Raw genomic sequence first — 6530 nt, 5'->3', positions numbered from 1 at the left:
ATGACTTTCTTACTGCTTCTTAAAGCAGTTTTTTAGTATAAAATTTTTATATTTATATTACAAAGTAGTCCCAAACAAAACTTAGTCGTTATCGAAGGTATCGAATGTCATTATTTAAAAAAAAATAATTCATTTTTACGATAATAATTTTTAAATGATATTATTTTGAAAAATTTGTTCGTTGGGGAAGCGTACGGTAAAGGTAAATAAATCAAATTCTTGTGTTAGCGGTTGGCGAAGCGTCAATTTTATGTGCAACGATGCAGTTGGGCCAACCAACCGCATACATGAATGCTCGTACAGGTCAAGGACCTTCTATTATATATTATTTTATATGAGAAAGAAAAAATATTTCGGATATCAATATATTTATAAAGTCAGGATAACAAATATATAATGAAAAAATAATATATATCATTTATCAAAAAAAAAAAATAAAAAAAAGGTTTGGAATGGGTTCAATTTCTAGTACATCATTTATAGGTGAAAATTTTATTTTTGGTGTGGTAAGTATTTGACTTAATTTGGAACAAATCTTGATGTATATTTATATTAAAAAAATTTAAAATTTAATTTAAGATTATTTAAATTCTGATTTTAATAAATTTTATTCAAACCAAGTGCTTAAAGTGTATTTGAAAATTTTATGGCACTAATTGATTGATCAAATGATCTCCAAATTTTATGTTCTTATAGTTAAATCTAGTGTTTTGATAAGACGAGTTAAATGAGCCAACAATTAGTTAATTCTAATATCACTAAGACACTTAAAAGCTAAAAGAATGGTCCATGACCGAGGGAACTAATAAGGGATGCACGATTAAGAGTTTTAGATTTTGGTTGAAACTATTGCCTGAATATGGTCTCTTGACCGAACTATGATCCAATGATCACAATCGCCTAATAACGGTCCCCTGACTATTGTTGTTTAAACTGCGTTTTTTTGACCATTGTTGCTCGAGTTCATTCCTCTGATCAACATCACTTAACTTTAATCCTCATACTACAAAGGCTTGAATAGGGTCCTTCGAACACTTCCCCAAACTTCAATCATTGTTGCCCAGTTACGATCCTCTGAATACTATTCCTCAAGTATGATTATTCGACCTTCGTCGCTCCATTACAATCCTCAGACCTTTGTTGCTTGGTCTTATCATCCGTTGTCACCAAAAAAATTAACACACGTCAATGCTTATAAGACTGACGCACATACTTGACAACAACTTTAACTCATGACGTCAATATAAGGATAATGTTAGACTTCTTGATCCATGATCCTCTCTCCTCAAAGCAGTATGACAGAAAAAAAAATTACTTAAAAGATAGCTCACACACTATCAGTTTAAATATTATATTTGCTACGACCAATGACCCTTTCAACATCCAACAAGAAATATGTTTTATACATTATTTATTTGCTACATTACATCAGTTCCTTCCCCTGAGGAAGGGCATAATTTATAACAAACAACAAATACTTATGAAATCATTTCAAATGGATATCACACTATGATTTTTTTCCTTTTTATATGAATTTTTCAGTTCAAATAGAGATTGACATAAATAAGCAAACCTCGCAGAAAAGAGTATTTGCATTAATATTCATTTAATCTTCTACATTCCTATATCTATTATTATTTACTTATACAATATTCTAATATCTAAATGACATAAAAATTGATTAATGATAATCTATCTAAAACAAAATTATATATTATTGCGTCATGGAGTATTCGCCGCAGTAGAGAAATATAATATTTAACATATTAACTTTCACGAAAATCCGGCACGCAATCAGATAAGAGAGAGGGTATAACATTTACTAGAGACACCAAGATTTTTACGTGAAAAACCCCTGAAAAAGGGGAAAAACCCCGGGGCCTATCCTAGTTTGAATGAATCCACTATTATTTGCAGTTGATTACAAATGAGGCCCTTCCTTGGGGGAAGGCCTTAGCTTGATGTACATCTTATAGAGCACATTACATGATGAGAATACAAAGAATCACTGCTTATGTATTTGTTTGATTTGAAGGACTATAGTCGGTGGATGACATAAGTCGGAAGGATCATAATCGGTGGGCGACAGAGGTCGGAAGGACTATAGTCGGTGGGCGACGTAAGTCAGGAAGAGCGTAGTCGGCGGGCGACGGAGGTCGAAAGGACTGTAGTCGGTGGGCGACGTAAGTCAGAAAGACCGTAGTCGGCGGGAGACGGAGGTCGGAAGGACTGTAGTCGGTGGGCGACGTAAGTCAGAAGGACTGTAGTCGGCGGGCGACGAAGGTCAGAAGGACTGTAGTCGGTGGGCGACGTAAGTCAGAAGGACCGTAGTAGGCGGGCGACGGAGGTCGGAAGGACTATAGTCGGTGGACGACTTAGTTAGAAGGATTGATGCAAGCTCTCAATCCACACTGTTGAATTCTTTCGCCGTCTTCTTGCCTTAACAAGATGGTGTCAGGTAGAAATCCAGCAATGGACAGAAATCCATCATCAGATAGATGTCCGACGAAAGTCCGACAATTGACAGAAGTCCGGTGTCGTGTGGAAACTTGGAGACAAGCGGAGTTCTAGCGTCGGGTAGAAATCCAACGTTAGTTGGTGGCTGAGGAGAACTCCAGCATTAGATGGTATTTGGGCAGAACTCCGGCGTCACTTGGAGGTCAGGCGGAATTCCGACGTCACTTGGAGGTCGGGCGGAATTCCGGCGTCACTTGGAGGTCGGGCGAAATTCTGACGATGGTCGAGGAGGAATTTCTTCCCTCCTATTCTTCTTATCTTCTCCTCCTCTTCCTTCTCTTGCTTGGGCCCCCTTCAAGAGAAATGAGGGGAGTATTCATAGATTTATGGAGTGGCATGTCCCATAAATAGGTGAGAGATCAAGGATAAATGGAGAGTTGTTGGATGGACAACCAATATTGAATCCCTTGATCGTGTATCGTTCATCAGACATTTGAAGGTTTTAATGATGTTGGCATTTGGCGATCTTGAGCTTGTTATATTTGTCTCGTCGAGCTGCTCGAATCGACTATAAGAACGTTATGTTTGGAAACCGTTTGGTAACTCAAATTGTAGTTCAAACTTTTCAACAACGCTTCGGGTCTTCGATTCAGACTCATTTGGGCTGAGATCGAGTTGAATTTGCTGTTGTTGGGTTTGTATTTCCAAGACGTTCAGTTCAACTATAAGTTTGATGAAATCAAAGTTCAGATGATCTTGGATTTAATTTTTGAAGTTTCCAACTTAATTTTTGCCTCGAGATTCGTGCCCGATCAAGATAATTTTTTAATGACCTATCATATATAAACACTTGAATGTATCTATAAATTCATTACTCATAGCTAAGTATGTACGTAAGTTAAGGGAACAAAATCTAAACTAGATAAGAACCGTACTTAGCGAATCGTTCCCTCCGAGCAGCGGCGCTGGTCTAATCTGAATTCGATAGCATAGAGCGCCTGAAGCTGTAGGATTAGCGAGCAGGAGGAGCTTCTTCATCGCAGCAAGACGAGAAATACACGGTCGGCACCAGGGAAAGAGAATGGCGACGGTAGCAGCCACCACCGCCGCAACAGTTCTCTCGAGGGGGCGGGTGAGGGCTTCGTGGGACACCAATCCGAGCCCGAAACCTCTAAAAATACCAAAATTCCCCAAGCCCTCTCCCTCCTTCCCCGCCACGTCGCTCCCGGTGACCGCCGCCGTTGCAGAGAAGCCAAAGGAGCTTCACCTATCGGATTTCTTCAATTCTGGTCGAAATCGCGCCCAAATAGGTCTTGTTTGTTATCAATCCCTTTTCCTTTTGGCTCAATCTTCTTGTGATTTTTTTATCATTATAGCTTTGTTATACTTTAGGGTTGATTATACAGAGCAATTGTTTCTCATTTTCTTAATTCAAGTTCCGGATAAGTAGCTTTGGACAGGGACGGTGAAGTAACATTGTTATCATTCTAGCCCCGAAACACTGAAGCACTTAAACATTCAAATAAACAAAGGGAGTTATGTTCCCCTAACGGAAAAACAAAGGGTTTAGTTGGACAAAAAACTTCCATTATAAACATTAGAAATTAGCATTTTTCTTGGAAGAATTAAGAGCCTCAGTTCAAATATATTGAAAAACCAAAGAATTTAAAGAAGGTGAGCCCAAAAGGAGCAAAAATAGGAAAATTAAAATTGACCAAAGCTCCTCGCCATAAAGCTCAAACAGAAGAAGAAAAATATAGAAGGAAAAAATTTGAAGTGTCTTGGGGAAAAGGCAGGCCTTGCAAAAAGAATACCCGACAAAAGAAAATGCTATCAGCCTATCAACAACAGCTAGTGTAGAGAACAAAAGCCCTGGGCACTCAGGAAAAAAAAATATAAGATTTGAAGATCAAGAATCGTGTCCCTAATCTCAAATGTAGCAAAATAATTTGAAACCAGCAAAATAGAGCGTGTAAATAGCCACAAGATTCAAGACCAATCTAAAATAAAAACATTTAGCAACCCCTATCAAACATATAATCTTCCCAACTAACTATAGAAATTACTTTCCCAATCAATTGCTAAAAAAGATGTATATCTCCTCATTCTAAGCTCTATAGTTTTACCAATTTTGCACCTTTAGCTTGACTTGTCATTTTATATGTTGAATCAGACATTCAAGATCCAAAAACATAGCTTTATGAATTATACAATTTCTCTCCTTCCAAATCTTGCGAATTATAGGATTATTATTATGGCACCCTTTAACGTAGTGAATGGCTTGCATAAGTGAGGTATAAAAAAATTGCAAAATGAAGAACATTATGAATGGCCACATATGCTAAGTGCACTCAAAGAAAATGTGATTGTTGTGTTCCTTTGACTGAGAATGGAGAATGTAATGCTTTTGGACATTTATCCCTCTCTGAGTAGTTTTGAAACTATCAAGACAAGTTTTCCAATGAATACTTTTTTAACCGAACAAACTTCTAACAATAAAAAATTTGAGCACTCCAAAATAAATGATTATTTGCATTAGTAGGTGAAAAACAACCCTCACCCTTCCAGCAAAGTTTGTCTTCACCTTCGTCAATTAGAAATTTATTAATTTTATTTAGGCAATCATTAAAATATTGTAAAGCCTCAAGCTGGCTCCGATGACCTTCAATCAATAGAATGTGTTGAAGTCCATATTAGAGTTATGTACAGGGGTTATAGAGAGTTTTTAATCGACCCTTAAGTAAACTTAGGACAAGAATGAGCATCATAGGTGAAAGTATTGTAAGAGCAATAGGCTGAAGGTCTCCTTCATACACAAATTGTATAGTTTTAGAGATGTAATGCATAGAGGTTTGCAAATGGTTTCACATGAACACATAATCTTGCAAATTTTAGCCTTGCCTTTGTCATAGTAGGATTCTCTATAGTGAGGGGAATCCTTACTTGATTTTGCACCTTGGAAATTCCTCAAGAAGCCCAACAGCATAAGGGAAAATCGGGTAACTCAGGCATTTCTTCAAAATCATTCCCAATCAATTTAAAATTCCAAGTCTACCTTTTAATGATAAATGGTTTCCCATTGATAAACTATAGTCCTCCAAACCATACAATATCAAGATCCTCTTTTTTGGAGAATTGAAATAAGGAGAAACCATTAGGTAATGTAAGAAGTTCAGGAGTATCTTTAAGGTTTCATAACTTATTCATAGTGGCAGGAACTGATCCATAGTAAGGCCTCTTCCCTAGGTGAGTTCCATGTCCTTGGCCTTAGCGTTCACATCCTCAATAAAAAAGATCTCATCACTGAAGTTTTGCATGAGTGTTAGTTTGAACTTTAAGGATTTGACATTTTGACAGATTAAGATACTCTTCAAATTAAAATTTGGCCAACACAATACATAGGTGTAACATACAAAAAATTGGGAGACATGAGAAAAGATGATATGGCTTACAAGTAGCATTAGAAGAGGGTAGAGAAGGGGTTAGAGAAGTAAAACTTATGATTTCAATCAATCGTGAGGCATCGACACAGAGAGAGCTTATACAATTGTTTCTTGGACAATGGAGTTTTGTGAAGCTTATGGTACTGCGATAATGCAAAAGAGGAGGTAGGCAGAGAGTAAAGTCCCATCAAGTTCAACGGCCTTGGCTAGGGATAACTTAAGAAAAATTAGCAAGAGTAGAGGAAGGGGAGAGCAACCACAAGAGGGAATATAATCTTGAGAGTGGTGGCTTGGAGTGAACCTTATTTACAAATTTTCTCTCCCCAAAATTTTTAATGGGATATTAGAAATTAGTTTTCTAGTAAGTTGATAGATTGATTGTGTCCATGTTGTGGTGGCTTGTGATGTGACATTCCTTGAGATGGAGCTGGAAGTTGTGGTTGATGAGGTTGGATAGACTTCAGCCTATTGCGCCTACCTATCAATAGAATTAGTGTTGATGTCCATATTAGAGTTATGTACAGAGGTTATAGAGAGTTTTTAATCGACCCTTAAGTAAATTTAGGACAAGAGTGAGCATCATAGGTGAAAGTATTGTAAGAGCAATAGGCTGAAGGCCTCCTTCAAACA

The sequence above is a fragment of the Dendrobium catenatum genome, unplaced genomic scaffold (genome assembly GCF_001605985.2).
Source record: "Dendrobium catenatum unplaced genomic scaffold, ASM160598v2 fragScaff_scaffold_650, whole genome shotgun sequence".
In the NCBI taxonomy this organism is placed as follows: Eukaryota; Viridiplantae; Streptophyta; class Magnoliopsida; order Asparagales; family Orchidaceae; genus Dendrobium; species Dendrobium catenatum.
The sequence above is the reverse complement of the archived record's forward strand: the minus strand, read 5'-3'. Positions refer to the sequence as shown.